General features: G+C 37.6%; 1 protein-coding gene across 23 annotated transcripts in view; it reads right to left on the bottom strand.

Annotated features, from left to right (window-relative positions):
* Positions 1-16,723, bottom strand: part of wech (tripartite motif containing 71 protein wech) — a 45,980-nt gene extending 29,257 nt beyond the window's left edge. Inside the window, exons 1-3 of one of the 23 annotated variants that reach the window (XM_067776388.1) lie at positions 16,478-16,723; positions 15,920-16,229; positions 10,378-11,045 (exon numbers count right to left, since the gene is read on the bottom strand). The gene's annotated coding sequence lies outside the window, so the exon portion shown is untranslated. Of the gene's footprint in view, positions 1-10,356; positions 11,088-15,901 lie in introns of all 23 variants that reach the window. The other 22 variants (XM_067776393.1, XM_067776394.1, XM_067776391.1 and 19 more) reach the window with 22 other exon arrangements.
* Positions 16,724-18,540: the final 1,817 nt, after the last annotated feature.

The following is an 18,540-nucleotide window of genomic DNA, read 5'->3' as shown; positions in this document are numbered from 1 at the left end:
GAAAAGTATGCAACATTTAGTACCGATATGGTCACAGGGAATAAGAGCTTAACTGCTATACTTTTACATAGTAGTTGAAAAACAGATAGCTGCACTCTTAACTGCTACAGGACTTTTCATAACATTATCAGTCACCAAGAGTTTTTAATGAAAATTTCAAACTTTTAAAGCTGACGAATGAGAAAAATATTTCTGTGTATGCAAATTTATGGTTCATTTAAATCTGGTATAATACTTGAGTAGAAGTTTTATAAAGCTTATAACTAGAGGTAATTTTCTTTTTTAGTTTTGTCTTGGAAATTATTATATTTCAAATTTGTAAATATGTTTTCTATTGGCCGAACTTGTTTAAATAGTATTTTGAGTTCGGGTTTAGTGACCCAAAAATCGCCCGAATTTCAAAATGTAATTAAATAGGGTAATTTTTTGCAAATATCGTCCCCCCTTTTTGGAACCTTAATTTTGATCTTTTTTAATTGGTATCAAATTCGTGCTCAGTCGATGAAGTTTAGGTTAGGTTAAACTGGCCGATCAATAAAGACCTCACATAGATTGAATGTGCCCATAGTAATACAAGAATTCGTTTGACAACCAAACGGAAAAGTCCCAATAAGGCACCAGGACGTATAGAATAACTCCGTCCTCTTGGCAAATACTACAATTTTTCTAGGACCTAACTTAATCTGCCACCCCTAGTAGCTGCCGCGAGCGCAGGACACGGCAACAGAACGTACTCAACCGTTGCCTCCCACTGCAATCAAGCTAACCCGAGGTCTTAACCCCTATTGCAGCTGCTAGCGCTATATTTTTGGCCATTAGGTCTGCATGTGTAATGTGCAGAATGGTAAGCAATGCTGCTGTCGGAGTAGTTTTCAGGGCTCCCGATATGCTTATCATTGATAATCTGCATACCCCCTCTAGTTTTTTGGAAAAAACGTACTCTTTTGTGTGGCTGTACACCAAACTAGGACCCCATAGAGAGGGATAAAGTTTGGGCGATAGGCCCCACATTCATACCAGCATCCTCTTGCATGCATAAAGTGCCCCGGAGACTGTTTTCGACTTCTCTCTTCCACATGGTATTTCCACGACAACTTACTATCTAAATGCAAGAGCGTCATATGGAAAAGGGAATAGTCAACTGTAAATGCGAAAGCGTCACTTCGATATGAAAATAGATAGACTATTTACATGTGAAAAAAAGAGAAGAGAAAGCGTCAAATAAAAACTCGAAAGCGTCAATGTTAATTAAAAATAGTCATTTGAAAATGATAATAGTCCATTGTAAATGCTAAAAGGTCATTTGTAAATGAGAAAGCGTCAAATATAATTTCGAAAGCGTCAATTGTAATTGAGAATAGTCAGTTGTAAATGAGAATAGTCAATTGTAAGTGCGAAAGCGCCACATTAAAAAGGAGATTAGTCAATTGTGAATGCGAAAGCGTCTTATGGAAATAAGAATAGTCACTTGTAAATGAGAAAGCATGAAATGAAAATGCGGAAACGTAGTTTGTAATTGAGAATATAAAAATGGTAATAAAGAAAAGTTATGCGAGTTACAACGGTCATATCCTCAAAGGATGGAAATTGGCTATGTTCCGACTGACATATCTTGGAGTGAGAGGGCATTTCCATGAAGCGTCTTCGAATGCTGAAGTGCTCTCACGCAGTCTCATTCCGTTGCTGATTTCTTCCCTCCATCCACCGATTAATCTACATAAATATTGCAGCTGTTGCTCTACATACAACATACGTTAGTCAGTGGTATAGCAATATTTCCCCGCATCTATGTTTTTTGCTTTCCCTGGAGAGTCTCGATTGGGATCAGCATTGCCTAGCGCAGTGCTAAATGCCGCATTTCAGTTTGGCCATTTTAAGTATCAGCTAAGGCCGACTCGATTCTCGAATGGCATTGGCCATCATAACTATGCCATTTTAATCGTTGATCTACTCCTCCGATCGTTGACAAACTGATTTTACTGCAGCAGTGCATGCATTTGTGCTTAACGGACTCTATTTCGGTCGATCGACGATACTCCAGACACTGACATCTCGCCAAATAAGTGAATGCACGAGCCTTTTACAATTACAAGTGGCACTTTCTCATATTTACTTTATGCTTTCTCATTTACATGTGACGTTTTCTCATTTACACCTGACGTTTTCTCATTTACAATTGACTATTCTCATTTCACAATGACGCTTTCGCATTTATAATTGACTATGACATTAGCTGTGTTTTTTTTTTTTTTCAAGTCTATATACGTTTACGCTTAACCTTATATGTACTGCTAAGCGACAAACTTTAAATACACCTCTGAAATTGCTACGCATAAAATTAGTACTACTAAATTTCAATACGCATTATACTCTGATGTAACTGAAATATGTGTCCATGTTCCACCCTCTGCACTAATTCCATGTATTCTATGCGCGTCCACTATCTATCATAACTGATTCAGCTATATGTTATACACAGAAATACAACAGAGGGTTGTGTCTCCGCTTTTCGGTACACCCTGTAGCTGTAGCTAGTTGTTTAACCACTGCCGCTAGATGGGTCTCCTAAGCGAGATAAGATAAGATAAGCGAGGATAGGCGTTTTTTTCACGCGCAAACGAAACGTATACGCGTGTAAAAAAACACAGCTACTTTCTCATTTCCAACTGGCTATTCTCATATACAAATGACTCTTTCGCATGTTAATTTTACGATCTCTCATTTACAAATTCCTCTTCTCATATCGAACTGACGTTTTCGCATTTACAATTGACTATTCTCATTTTCTGATGATGTTTTCGCATTAACATTTGACGCGTTCTAATTTACAATTGACTAATCCAATTTACAATTTACAAATTTTAAATCCAACTGACAGTTTCTCATTTTCAAGTACCTATTTTCCATATGACGATTTCTAATTTGCAACTGACTATGTTTATTTCCAAGTGACTCTTTCTCATTTACAAGTGGAAATGGAGTAGTACATTTCGTAAATATTTTGTGCTATAGTTCTAGGTGAAAGCTATGTTAAGCCTTTTTCCGCCACTCAGTATAACCTGTGTGGTGCATATGCATATTACATAAAAGAAAGCAAATGGGAATTGATTACCTCTCGGTTTAGGCTTAGTTATATTTTATATAAAGTACTTTTCTTAGAATGGGCGAAATTAGCAAAATGGTTTCATAGAAAACTAAAAGCTATGTATGTAAGTATGTATATGTCAATCAGTACCTTGCAAAATATGTGATTAGTTTAGGATGATTTCGGGATGAGTCGTAAAGGAATATGCGACTATAGCAAGTTCTGATCTCTTTATATGGGTTGAAGTAATCCCTTTTGTTTGAGCATGTCCTATGGAGAGACCAATTGTAGCTGTTTACGCCTGAACGACTGGTGTCGGACTGGTGCTCTATATATAGTCTTACGGGTACTGTCGAACAAATCCTTTGGGTATTGTTCTACACGCCCTCTTTGTACCCCTACGGATATTGTCGGACAGATCTTTTTTCCACTCTCCGTTATTCCCTTACGGGTACTGTTCGTCGCGTCTTCTTTGTACCTCTGCGGGTACTGTCGGAATAATAAAAGCAAATCAAATATTACGATAATGGAACATATGGTCCTAATATTTTAGGTTCGGTACAGAGCTCCAAATTTTTCTTAAATAATTTTATTCAATCACATTTAATATTTTTATACTCAGCGTGCTTTATACACAGAGTATATTAACTTTGATTGGATAACGGTTGGTTGCGCGGGTATAAAAGAATCGAGATAGATATAGACTTCCATATATCAAAATCATCAGTATCGAAAAAAAAATTGATTGAGCCATGTCCGTCCGTCCATCCGTTAGCACGATAACTTGAGTAAGATATGAGATATCTTCACCAAATTTGGTACACTAGCTTATCTTGACCCAGAATAGATTGGTATTGAAAATGAGTGGAATCGGATGATAACCACGCCCACTTTACATATATATAAAATTTTAGAAAACACGTGAAACCTGATAATTTAGTAAGTAATACACCTAGAATGTTGAAATTTGACATGTGGACTGATATTGGACTCTTGATAAAAATTTGGGAAATTTGTTTAAACTGGGCGTGACATCGCCCACTTGTGATAAAATCAATTTTACAAATTTTATTAATCATAAATCAAAAACCGTTTAGCCTATCGTAACAAAATTCGGCAGAGCGGTTGCCTTTACTATAAGGAATGCTATGAAGAAAAATTTACGAAATCGGTTAAGGACGACGCCCACTTTTATATAAAAGATTTTTAAAAGCGTTATGGACGAATAAAAGAAGTTATATCTTTGCAAAAAAGAGTTTATACCAATCGTATTTCATTTCCCAAGTGGATTTATAACAATAAATAGGATAAACTTCAAATTTGAAAAAATGGGCGTGGCACCGCCCCTTTTATGACCAAGCAATTTTCTATGTTTCGGGAGCCATAAGTGGAAGAAAAATTAACGGACCGTAATGAAATTGTGTACACACATTTTCCTTATAGCAGAAAATATATCTAGTAAAAATGGACGGAATTGGTCAAAGACCACGGCAAATTAGATATAAAACAAGTTTAAAAGGGTCGTACACTAGAATAATAAGCTATAACTTAGCAAAAAAAAGTTTTGAATCAATGATATTTCACTTATCAAGTTTTACTGTAAGAGGAAATGGGGAGACATTTTTTTTTTTAAACGGGCGGTGCCACGTGTTATGTAGAAAGGTCATTTATCTGAAATGAAATTGAAACTCATGCTGAGTATATAATGTTCGGTTACACCCGAACTTAGACACCTTTACTTGTTATTTTATTAATTTCAATTAGCTACATAAATTTCAAACTGCCTGTTGCCAAATACACCCAAAAGGGGCAAGAGGGGATCAATTATACCCCAATGTGGACAAAGGAGATCAATCGCAGACCGCTCTGCTTAGGGATTATTCGCACGATTTTTTGCAGGGTAATCCTTTATCAAAATTTTGACTCAGCACTACGTAGTCGGCTTCCTAGTTGCAGTCTTCGGGACACAATCATCTACAAGTTCTAAATAGATAGCCACAACAAACAATTGGGTCTCATTTTCTAACCGCTTAGCTAGGGGCAATATCAATTGATTTGTTTTGGTATTGTATTCATATTTGACACTGCATCTAGACATTTTATTTTTTTACGCTATGTAAGCCTGTGTGAAAACCCTGAATAAGATGCGTAAATGTCCAACTACCTAGCTCTTATGAAAATCTTCCGAATACGTTTAACCAGTTTTATATACACATCTTTACGCATTTTGTGATATTTTTTTCATTTTTAAGTTTTTGGCCTTCCAAATCTTTATACTTTATTGCTTTCGACGTTGCATTTTGTGCGTAAGAAATCATATAAATGTCTGTCTGACAATCTGTGTGCCTTGTAACCGTTCTTGGGAAGCAGATATAGCGCAGACAAACAAAAAATTGCAAAGAAGAAAGGGCCGTAGACATCTTGAAGCAGTTGAGTAAAAACAACCCCCGTTATTATGAATACATACGTACTCGTATGTGTGCATGTATGCACATACGAGTAACAACCAAGTTATTCATAGAATTTCAGCGCAGAGAAAACTCAACCCCCAAAAGATTAATACTATTGCAATTTGTGTGTCCTCCCGGAAGGTACCCCAGCTCTATACCAGCACCTAGATTGTTTACATGCATGCTTATTTATGTACATGCATGAAACAAGAAAGAGATATATACATATGTACTTGTGCCTACATATATTGCTGTAGTAAAACGAAGCTAATAAGGATACACGATAATAGATATTAAGGACTAAGTATGCAAGAATAAGGCAAAATGCGAAATATTAACAATTTCTTTTGATTATGCTTACATTCGCTTTTATGTTATGTATATCTTCTTCATTATATGTACATATTTATGTACATATGTATGCAATTAAGTACCGACATTCGATGGGGACGAAATATCTAAAAAATTAAGTAATTACCCTACATTGAACCCAATCTATTTTTTTGAAGAGACAAAGCAATGGTCGCCAAGCCTAATGACTACTCACTGGAAGAAGCTACAGGCCTGTCAAAATACTGCCCTCAGAACCGCCACGGGTTGTCTTCTTATCTCCCCAGAACACCATCTACATAATGAGGCGAGAATACTCCCCATTAGGGAGAGAAATTAAATGCTAACCAAACTGCAAACTGTGACTGTTGAATACCCGGAAACCTGTGCATCCCAACAGACTTCTGATTGATGAGCCAATACCGCCCAGGGGCTTAAGGAGTCATCTCCGTAAGCATTATGAGGAAATACGGCACCTGAGAACACAGCCGTATGACGCCAAAAAATGCAAGCAGGTACTCAGTGAACCCCACAAACAGGCGTCGGACCTCTATGCCGGGAATTACCCGGTGAATCCTGTACTCAAAGAACAATACCTAAAACTCGCAGAAGAGGAACGCACACTCCCTAGGGAAACGCGAGTCACTCTAACTCAACTTCGATCTGGATAGTGTAACAGGTTAAACTCTTACCTATCCAGAATCAACCCCGACATACAAAACATATGTCCTGCTTGTAACGTGTCCCCACATCACACCAAGCATCTATTTAACTGTATTGTGGAACCAACGCCTCTAACACTCCTCTCATTATGGTCCACCCCTGTTGAAACAGCAAGTTTTCTTGGACTCGCGTTAGAGGATATTGATGACAATTTGTGATGTTGTTGTTGTTGTTGTTGTAGCGATAAGGTTACTTCCCGAAGGAGTGTTATCGATGTGATGGTCCTTTGCCGGATACAGATCCGGTACGCTCCGGTAACACAGCGCCATTAAGGTACTAGCCCGACCATCTCGGAAGCGATTTCTATGGCCACATTGAACCTTCAGGCCATCCCTCCCTCCCCACCATGAGGAACTCTGGAACTTGGGGTCACCAGAGCCTCGGCTGTTAATGGAACAAGATTCGCCACGGATAGGTGAGATTGACAATTTAGTTTGGAGAAGCTATATATTGAGCTGGAAACCTGAAAAGGTTGCGCTCCACAACCCTTTGAATCTGGTATTTTAGTCGCCTCTTACGACAGGCATACCTACCGCGGGTATATTCTAACCCCCTGACCCGCTGGGGGACACAATTTGTGATCGGTCGCACCTATTGGATGGGGCGAAGCACTGCTACAACAGCAACATCAACAACACACGGAATAGAAATCCGATATTAGGATAGACCTTACTACGGGTGGTGGTTCGCCCCTAACCTGAAAAAAAACAGAAAACTTTTACCGACGACTTACCTCTTAGAGGTTAGAGCCGGCTTTGTGTGTTAGATATATTATATCATATATATGATTGGATGGTTCTTGCTAGACTATCCTGCTCCGACCATGCGTATATAAGCTACAGCATCCCACTAAAGATGTTAGAGAAGAGAGGAATGTTTAGAAACCCTAGGTCAACGAACGGGACGACCTTCCAGAAACATGTAGAAAAAAAAACTGGGACTCCCCAAAGAGGTTGCCAATGTGGAGGAACTTGAGGAGTACAATGATTTCCTAACAAGGACGCTTACGACTGCGTCTAGCAGAGCTATCCCTTCAAGAAGACTCAGAGCAAAAGCAAAGCCGACATGGTAAAGCAATGAGCGAAGTATTCTAAGAAGATAGGTAAAATAAATGTTTAAGCTAGCGAATTCCTCGAAAATCGAAGAGTGCCGGAACGAGTATAGGGATTTATTGAGGATCTTCTAGCGTGAAATTTCCAAGGCGAAGAGAATCTCATGGAAAAATTTCTGTGTGGACATAGAGTGATCAAGCGAAATAGCACGGCTGAAAAAAGGCTTAGCAAGGGGAAACATGGTCCAAGGACTAATATAGAAAGATAACGGGGAATGGTCACGTAATAGTGAGGGGTCCTTGAGGTGCTTTTCGATACATATTTCAGATTCAGAAGAGCCAGCAGACAGCACTCACACTTCAATCCCGGAACGGGTAGTGCCGGGGTTGGTGACCGATACCAAGATCAAATTGGTGGTGACGACGTTCTCTAAGTTTAAAGCGCCGGGCCAAAATGGTATATTTCATGTCATGCTACAAGTTTCAAATAGTGCGGTCGTGGAATGGCTTAAAATAATATTTGATGGGTACACAAGACTGAATCATGCACTCTTGGAGAACTGCTCGTTTAGCTTTCCTACGAAAGGCGGGCAAGATCGAACAGATGTATTCCAAAGACTACAGGCTCATTAGGTTAGGTTAGGTTAAGAGGGCGTGCGTGAGTGTTACCCACACTTCCACTCGGGGACATTTTTGTCCATTGTGAGTGCCCTCAGTAAGTACAGGCTGGCGGCAAATTCGTTTAGCCCCATTACCTCCTAGTGGTCCTCAACGAACCACTTGCTTTCCCTGATGAACCCAAGAAGAAACGAGACGTCCACCTTCCCAACCTCTGCCAGGCTGTCGAAGAAGCGTGATCCCAGAAATCTGAGCCTTCTTCTTTGAAGCGCCGGACATCGGCAGAGAATGTGGTAGATCGACTCCTCTTCCCCTCATCCTGACAGCTTCTACAGAGGGAGCTTGTTGGTATACGCCACAGTCGGAGCATTGGTGCGATAGCACAATGACCTGTGATGACACCCGTAAGTACCCTTACCGCAGATTTGTTCAGTTTGAGAAGGAAGCTGGTGCCTTTCCTATCCAAGCATGGCCATAAGGACCTTGAGACTTCGCAGTAAACCCTATTGGTCCATAGCAAGTCCGTTGCCCTGTTCTCATATTCGTCGATTATCCCTAGGAGATAACTCAGCGGTGGTCGGACAGAGCTGTCCACCTCACTACAGGCTCATTAACTTAACATTTTTCTGCTCAAAACCTTTGAGATGGTGATAGATGTGTACATAACACAACATGTCTACACCCAAGTCAAGTCGGTAGAGATACTGCACTGAGTAGGGTGGTAATGAACATAGAGAAAGCCCTCGAATATAAGAAATATGTTCTAGGAGTCTTCATAGACATTGCCGGCGTTTTCAACAATTTTTCTAAATGGGCGATCATAGATCATAACCATATGGATCGCTGCATGTCAAAATGCAAGAATGGGGATTGTATGAGGCCATAAAATCATTGGACAGGTGTACGCCGCAAGGTGGGATGCTATCAAAAATTCCTAAATTTGACCAGGCCTATGTTAGGAGGGGTGACCCTACAGGAGAAACTTTGCGCAAAATATCTAGGTATCATCCTAGAAGTAAGCTGTCGTGGAAGCTCAACGTGAAGGAGAGGGTGAAAAAGGCCTCGACGGCACTTTATGAATGTAAGAGGATGCTGGGGTGTACGTGGGGTTTATCGCCCTTTCTTTCTCATTGGGTATTTACAGCGATTGTAAGCCCTATCCATTACTATCAAGTTCTTGTTTAATGGAAGGCCACACAAAAAAACGTACCTCAAAAATTAGAGGGGGTATGCAGGCTATCCATACTTAGCATTACGGACGCCCTGAAAACAAACCGACGGCTGCACTGTATGCCATTCTGCACATTCCACCTGTAGACCTTGAGCAAAGAACATAGCGTTAATAACTGTAACCAGAGTCAGTGCCTCGGGGCAGCTTGAGCAAATACCATACGGCTATAGTAGTATAGCGTCATCAATTGCAGGACGAACAGAATACCTGATTCCCTATCTGCATTTAGAGAGTGCTCTTAAAGCCACAACAGGGGTGGGTGTTTGGCGCAGGGGTGCTTATGTGGCGGACGAGGAGATACATGTGTACATAGGTGATTCCAAAGCACTGGAATGAGTAGGATCTTCGGTAACTGTGCTGATTTGGAAATAAACAGATCCTACAAGCTGCAAGATCACTGTAGCGGAAGTATAAGCCGTAACCAAAGCAGTAGAAATACTGGAAGAAAAAAATTTAACTACACCCGTGTTAACTTTTATATATTGACAGCCAAGCATCAATTGAGGCAACAAGCTCGCATAGCACAGCACCTAAAAGTATGTTAGAGTGTCCCAATTAGGTTGGGCAATACTTATTGGTGGCTCTATCTCTTCTCCTTTAAGGACTTTGAATTTTCGATTTCGGACCACAATTACCTAATACATAGGTACATATGTTTATCATTTCATTTTCTTGAAAGTTATAAGAAAACATTTTCGGTTGTATTTTTAAGGCTAAACAAAATTTAGTGTAATTTTCAAAACAAACTCAACATGATCTTTAAATTTAGTGCCATTCTTTGAAAATTTATTATTTCAACTGTGGGCCGACCCAGTCTAATGTACGACATATGTAATTAATGGTATACCTACTCTATACACATACTTACATATTCTACAAAAGTGCTTACATTTCTTGGTGCAGGCATACAAATCGGCGGGCTTATAATTGTATACTTATGTATGTGTGATGATGATGATGGTGGTGACGATGATGACGATATTGTTGTAGTTTTAGTTGCCGTTGTCGATGGCGTTGTGTCAGTGTCAATAAAGGAAAGGCGATCTACAAAACGTATGGGGTATTTTCCGTTTCCTTTTATTCAACGATTTTTTTTTACTTTTGTTTTGTTGTGTTGTTTCTTCTTGTTCTTCGTCGACTTTTACCAAAAGACACGTTGGGATTCTTGTTTTGCTTTTGCTCCCCAATATTTCAGTAAATTTGTTTTCCCTTCGTATTGTGCCACTTATACTCCTCCTCATTCACTCTCTTTTGTATTTGTGTGCGTGTGTACCTCTATGAATACTTTTTTATTAATGTTTGATGATTGCCTTTTACCCAATTTATTTTCTTTTTTTTTTTGGATTTTTTTGCTATGGATGCAAGGAGAGTATTAACGAGTTTGTGATAATTTTTGATTATTGCGATTATCTCATTCTTTATTTTTATAGCTAATTTATAGGTATATTATTCATCGTAGTTTTATTTCATTAGTTATTGGAAGATGTCAGCAAATATGTCCAGCTTTGTCTTTTTTGTTACTTTATTTCTCCACTTCGTCGCTAATAGAAGACGTCCCTTTATAATTTAATAATACATTTATATATGTACCTACACAACCTAATGCACATGCATACATATTAGGGGTGTTCTTATTTTAAAATCGAAACTTAATCGAGTACTTAGATGGTGTACATCCATACATACAAATTACTCTAACAAAAGCAACACCTAAAGAAACGCTAGCAAAATAAAGTAATAAAGCAAAAACCGCAATCAAAATAAAAAAAAATAGGTAGAAAATAACCTTAAAAATAGGAATCTTCCGGATGAATAGAAACAGTCAAATCAAAAACTGTTTTAAAGCTACAACACTAGGCGTGTTTTTTTCCATGTATATGCATTAGGGTGGGTCGATTTGTATGGACGAAAGTTAACCGATATCGCGCCATTGATTTTTCGATAGGATTTGGGCTCAGGAAAAAAAGTTCCACTACGCATAGCCAAAAAAATAATTCTCGAGCTTGCCAAATTTCATTTTTTTGACTTTTTTCGACTTTGATTTTTAAGGTTTTTTCATGACCTACTAAATAAATTTTCAAATGTATACCCTGTCCGACCCAAAAATGTCCGCCAAAAACGTTGGCGATAACAGTTTTTTGAAACTGGACAGGGTATACATGAAAGTTTTACAATGAAATGAAATTTTTTTTAGTAGGTCATGAAAAAAACCTTAAAAATCAAAGTCGAAAAAAGTCAAAAAAATGAAATTTGGCAAGCTCGAGTATTATTTTTTTGGCTATGCGTAGTGGAACTTTTTTCTTGAGCCCATATCCTATCGAAAAATCGATGGCGCGATATAGGTCAATAAATCGACCCAGTCTAATATACATATGTACATCTACATTTGCGGGGTAGAAAAAAACTTATCACATAGATAATATATAGAACACCCATTTAGCGATAATCATTGAAGAATCACGGCAGTGGTTAAATAACTCGCTACAAAACAGGTTGTGCCTAATAGCGGAAACACGTACCTCTCTTTGTCATAGTGTACAACCTCCCTACAAAAATCGTTGGATCATGTGATACACTGGAGAACAAACTTATCATTATACTCCACTGTATGCCAGCAATGGACCAACTCATGTTTCTACACGAACATATTATAAGCCGATCATTGCTCGTTTTTAACGATTGTAATCACTACACGATGTTTATTGGACTGTGGGTACTCCATGCATTACTCTGATGTAATGCGGAGCTGGGGTATATGGTCCAGTCCTAGGACATCGCAATGTTAATTGGACCATATTTTTTGTGGTTAATTTTGGAGCACTCGGTTGGTCCATAGCGAGTACTCCATACATGCATGCATGGAGTTTTCGCGATTTTTGCAGGGCTATAGTTGAGTCGTTTTTTTTATTTTTCATAGCTGAGTTGGTTGCTTTAAATAGTACACACACACACTTTTCGGTCATAGAAGTGGAGAAGAGTGTAGAGATGAAATAGAGAGACACACTTCAGTTGCAAATAAGTATCATGCCTACCGAAATTTAGCAGTATTAGTTTTCTGTGCAACAATTTTATAAGTGTCGATAAATTTATGCACTTAGCAGCCCATATAAGTTTAAGTGCATATGTAAAAAACACAGCTACTTTTATATGAAAAATTTTGATATTTGTAAAAGAAAACTAAGCATTGAGCAACGTTTTTTAAAAAGGTTAAAAGTTACCGGTAATTTCAAGTTATATAAAACTAAGTACACTTGAGTGCATGAAGTAGAAAGCTACACTTTTCATCAAAAATGATTAGGCAAATTTCTTAATGAAAATTTAAAAACTCTTATTTAGCATTTTAGGCCTTACTCCACGTGGGTCCAACACTGCTTCGGAGATCAAAATTATATCCGCGTAGAACACCTTTTTCGCAATTTTTTTGTGGATATAACAAAATTATCATAACTACAACAAGCACATGAAAATTTTCACCTTTTATTGCGATTATCTCTTGATCGAGTTAAAATGTCTCTTTCCTCCTTCGGACAAATTAAACGACGAAACACTTCGAAATAAAGAACAACCGCGAAAAGAGAATACAATTTGCAAAATTGCACTACAATTATTTCTAGAGGAATAAGGATAGTCTAAAATTGTAGTCAAAGAATGTGCAAGCATGTTTTTGATATAGGTACTTTTTCCGTTGACATCTTTGTTAGAATAATATTTGAAAACTGGTGCTTAACCATATGTATAATACTTCTATATTGGCAGTAAGTTATCATTTCAATGTTAAAACATTTTTATCAACAATATAATAACTATTCGAAGCGTGCGTTTTGTATGTGTGAACAAGTTTTCAAATCTCTTGAAAGAAGTTATGTACATATGTATATGTGATGTTTCTTTCTAAAGTTTTCTTCGGTATTAAAGAAATTTCACACAAAAAATTAATGGAATCACAATTTCGATTAATGAAATAATTAATTTTTCCTTTTCACACAGGGCTACTTGCTTCATTAACAAACATCTTTCAGTAACCCGAAAGAAATACTATGCTTTAAATGGGAAGCAGCAGTTCCCTCTCTAATTTTAAAGGCAATCAAAATAAAACGCACGCGCAAATAATAGCCGTGTTTTTTTTACACGTATATACATCTACGTTTGCGCGTAAAAAAACGCTTATCCTCACTTGGCCAGCATTTTTCTAGTATCTTTTTTTTACTATTCAAAAATTTCTAAAAACATCACCCCCACCCACAGGAGGCTTATAGTTTGATCACAATTTAATATTAAAGTTACCAAAAAAATGCAAGAAAATGCAGTGAATTGAGCAAATATATGGTGATACCAGAAAAACGACTCAATCTATTCTAAAAGCGCCGTTTTTATTCCAGATTTTGTCTTTTTTTTATGAAGTAAACGTAATTTATTTTTAAAAATCGCGATTTTTTTTACAAATTTTCAATTTTTAATGAAACAAACATAATTTATTTAAAAAAAAAAAGCGCCACAGGGGAACATTTTTTAAATTATACGTAACTTATTTAAAACAAGTAAGTAAGGTTAAGTTCGGGTGTAACCGAACATTACATACTCAGCTGAGAGCTTTGGAGACAAAACAAGGGAAAATCACCATGTAGGAAAATTAACCTAGCGTAACCCTGGAATGTGTTTGTATGACATGGGTATCAAATGGAAGGTATTAAAGAGTATATTGAAAGGGAGTGGGCCATATTTCTATAGGTGGACGCCATTTCAGGATATCGCCATAAAGGTGGACCAGGAGTGACTCTAGAATGTGTGTTGTACGATATGGGTATCAAACTAAAGGTATTAATGAGGGTTTTAAAATGGAGTGGCCCTTAGTTGTATATGTGAAGGCGTTTTCGAGATATCGACCAAAATGTGGTCCAGGGTGACCCAGAACATCATCTGTTGGGTATCGCTAATTTATTTATATATATAATACCACGCACAGTATTCCTGCCAAGATTCCAAGGGCGTTTGATTTCGCCCTGCAGAACTTTTTCATTTTGTTCGACTTAATATGGTAGGTGTCACACCCATTTTACAAAGTTTTTTCAAAAGTTATATTTTGCGTCAATAAACCAATCCAATTACCATGTTTCATCCCTTTTTTCGTATTTGGTATAGAATTATTGCATTTTTTTCATTTTTCGTAATTTTCGATATCGAAAAATTGGGCGTGGTCATAGTCGGATTTCCGCCATTTTTTATACCAAGATAAAGTGAGTTCAGATAAGTACGTGAACTAAGTTTAGTAAAGATATATCGATTTTTGCTCAAGTTATCGTATTAACGGCCGAGCAGAAGGACAGACGGACGACTGTGTATAAAAACTGGTCGTGGCTTCAACCGATTTCACCCATTTTCACAGAAAACAGTTAGCATCATAAAATATATGCCCCTACCAAATTTCACTAGGATTGGTAAATTTTTGTTCGACTTATGGGATTAAAAGTATTTTAGACGAATTAAATGAAAAAGGGCGGAGCCACGCCCATTTTGAAATTTTATTTTATTTTTGTATTTTGTTGCACCATATCATTACTGGAGTTGAATGTTGATATAATTTACTGATATACTGTAACGATATTAAATTATTTGTTAAAATTTGACTTTAAAAAATTTTTTTTTAAAAGTGGGCGTGTTCGTAATCCGATTTTGCAAATTTTTACTTAGCACACATATAGTAATAGAAGAAACGTTCCTGCCAAATTTCATCACGATATCTTAGACGACTGCCAAATTACAGCTTGCAAAACTTTGAAATTACCTTCTTTTAAAAGTGGGCGGTGCCACGCCCATTGTCCAAAATTTTACTAATTTTCTATTCTGCGTCATAAGATCAAATCACCTACCAAGTTTCATCGCTATAGCCGTCTTTGGTAATGAATTATCGCACTTTTTCGGTTCTTCGAAATTTTCGATATCGAAAAAGTGGGCGTGGTTATGGTCCGATTTCGTTCATTTTAAATAGCGATCTGAGATTAGTGCCCACGAACGTACATACCAAATTGTATCAAGATACCTCAAAATTTACTCAAGTTATCGCGTTTACGGACGGACAGGGCTAAATGAATTTCTTTTTTCGCCCAGATCATTTTGATATATAGAAGTCTATATCTATCTCGATTAGTTTATGCCGTTACGGATTACCGTTATGCGAACAAAGTTAATATAATCTGTGAGCTCTGCTCAGCTGAGTATAAAAATAAAAAGCGCCGATATATATAGCCGACCCATTAGCACTGCGACACCCCCTTTCAGGATATTGAATATTCCTATTAAATTTCAATAAACATTTTATTTGCTTTCGGTTTAAAAGCAATTGGACACGCAATACCGACGACACACGACGAAACTGATATTATAAATAAGGACACCCCTAGTATACACATACATACATAGGTACATGCGCATACCTACATAATTATGCCTAAACACTCATACATATATACGTAGATATGCTCAAATCTAATGCCTTTTTATTGTTATTATGTTTGTAGCGGTGTTCTCTTCAGTGTTTCTCGAATTCCCTTTGCTAGTTTTTGATTTCCTTTTTTTTTTTGCTTTTTTTTGAATATTGCAAAGACCACTGCTATAAAAATGTATATATTTATGTATAATAGAAACCGAAGTCACTTTGTTTGTTGAAGTTTTATTATTTTAACTCCTCTTTATATTTCGTATATTTATATTTTTAATATTTTTTACTGTTGTTTTGCACTTTCCCTGTATATTGCTCAAATTAAGTTTAGCTGTTAATGCATTATGTTATATATTTTATAAAAGTACCGCTTTTGAAGCATTTCCCTTAGATTTATTTAAATCTTCGTTTGTTTTTTTATTTTGTGTTTTCTGTATGTAAAATTATTCTAGCAATATAAAATCTCTTTTATTTAATAAATTTTAAATTTAATTGTTTGGCTTTATAAGCACTTTTACTTTATGAGAAAAGGTGCCTTTGTATGTATGCATACATTTATCTTATCCTGTTTTTGCATATTTGGTTTTATTGTTAATACATATTTACTAAACACATACAGACATTAATTAATATTTTTTATTTCATATTCACAGCAAATAAGTAAATTGTATCATAGCTTTTTCAAATTTTGTTATACACTTTTTTTATTTATTCAGTTGCACACTTTAAGGACAAAAATCGAACACGAAGACTAAACACCTTTTACTTTGGAGCTCTGACAAGACACTAAATTCTCACTAACAAGAAATCGCGCCCTTATGCCGTGTGTGTAGCCCAGTTTCCTATCAGCAAGTCAGCGGCGAGAGAGTCAACAAGCATCACATTAAGGGTATAACACATAGGCAACTGTTTAATATTACACACATTTAAAAACATGCGTAGATATTGTATATAATCGAGCTTATCTGCATATGTGTATAAACAGTAGGTTGGTCCGTAAAATAATTAATTTTTTTTTTTTTTCACCAGGGCTAATCCAAAGTATGTTCTACCTGAAAAGATGCTCAAGTTATCTTGTGCACGGCGTCTGTGGTTTCACTTCAAATGCGAGAAGAATTCACTTTTGGCAAAGTTGACAATGAAGCATTCTCAACAGGGGTGGACCATATGGAGGTTGCGTTACAATTGCAAAGATAGTGGTGTCATAGGGGGACACAACGTATTCAGGACATACATTACGTATGTCGGTGTTGATTGTGGATAAGTAAGAGTTTAACCTGTTACACTGTCCAGAAAGAAACTGGACCAAGGTGACTCATGTCTCCCTTGGTAGTTTGCTTTTTTCTCCGCAAGGATTAGATGGTGTATATTGATAACGCGCTTCATCGTATGCGACCTAGCAAAGGTGTTTACCTCCGTATACTTATCTGGATCAAACGGCTGCGTATGCCGGTGGCGGATCTCATCGTAGTGTTTACGGATATGTTTCCCCAACCCTATTGGATGCGGGGCAAGATCAATTAGTTGTTTGCTGCGCTGTCTCGGTTTGTGACAATTTAGCAAAAACTGTCTGTTCAGCATTTCGTTATGCTCTTTAATGTTGACCTCATTTTCCTCACTCACTATGTAGATTATATTCAGGGGTTATACGAAAACATCCCATGGGAGTTCTGAGTGCAGCATTTTAGCAGGTTTGTAGCCTTCTCCAGTGTGTTTTGTTTTTAGATCAGGCGACCAGACTGATGACGCGTAACACATGAGCTGCCGGTCAATTGCTTTGTAAGTGGTTAACAGTGGTTCTTTATCTTTTATCCAAGTGCTGCCGGCAAGCGACTAGAGGATTTTGTTGCGGAGCTGTACTTTAGATACAATTTCGGAGGCATGCGCCTTGAAGAAAAGAGTGTTATCGAACGTTACCCTAAAGATCTTTGGGCGACTGACAGTCCGTAGCGTAAAATCATCGACGTTAGCGTCCAATATTTGCGTCATCCGTTCTTTCCACGTCATAAACAGAGGGATAGTACCTGGTCGCGTGCAGTGAAGAAATCAGAAATACTGGGGAGACCGCTGTTTATTCTAGATACTAATTCGTTCATTGGAGTGCCAAGTCTTGTTGCCACACGCAGTCGTCGGCGTAAGAAATGATAGTAACCCCATCTGTTGAGGAAGGCAGTTTTGATATGTAGAACTTAAACAGAAGTGGGGATAGGACACTAACCTGTGGCACCCACTGTTTAATTCTCCTAGGTTTTGAGGTTTCGTTCTTATGTTGAACCGACGGTTGCCGACCATTCAAATAATTTGGGTACATATTTTTAGACAAGGAGGAATGGGGTGAACCTTATTTGTCTTGGAGTAGCATGCCGTATTTGATTATATCTAAATCATTTTTTCAAGGTCAAGTGCCATGAGCACCGACCTATGATGGGGTTTAATGGGGTTGTAGTAAATGAAAAAATTTTTCAAACAACATTTTACTCAAATGTATGAAATTTTTTTGATGGTCCTTTGCCGGATATATGTAGATCCGGTACGTTCTGTCACAAACACCATTCTAGGCCCTCCCGCCTCCACCCCCTAGTTCCATGAGGGGATTGCGGTCGCAAAAGCCTCGCC

The sequence above is a fragment of the Eurosta solidaginis genome, chromosome 3, assembly GCF_040869045.1.
Source record: "Eurosta solidaginis isolate ZX-2024a chromosome 3, ASM4086904v1, whole genome shotgun sequence".
NCBI classification, from domain to species: Eukaryota; Metazoa; Arthropoda; class Insecta; order Diptera; family Tephritidae; genus Eurosta; species Eurosta solidaginis.
This window is presented reverse-complemented; position numbering and strand designations above follow the sequence as displayed.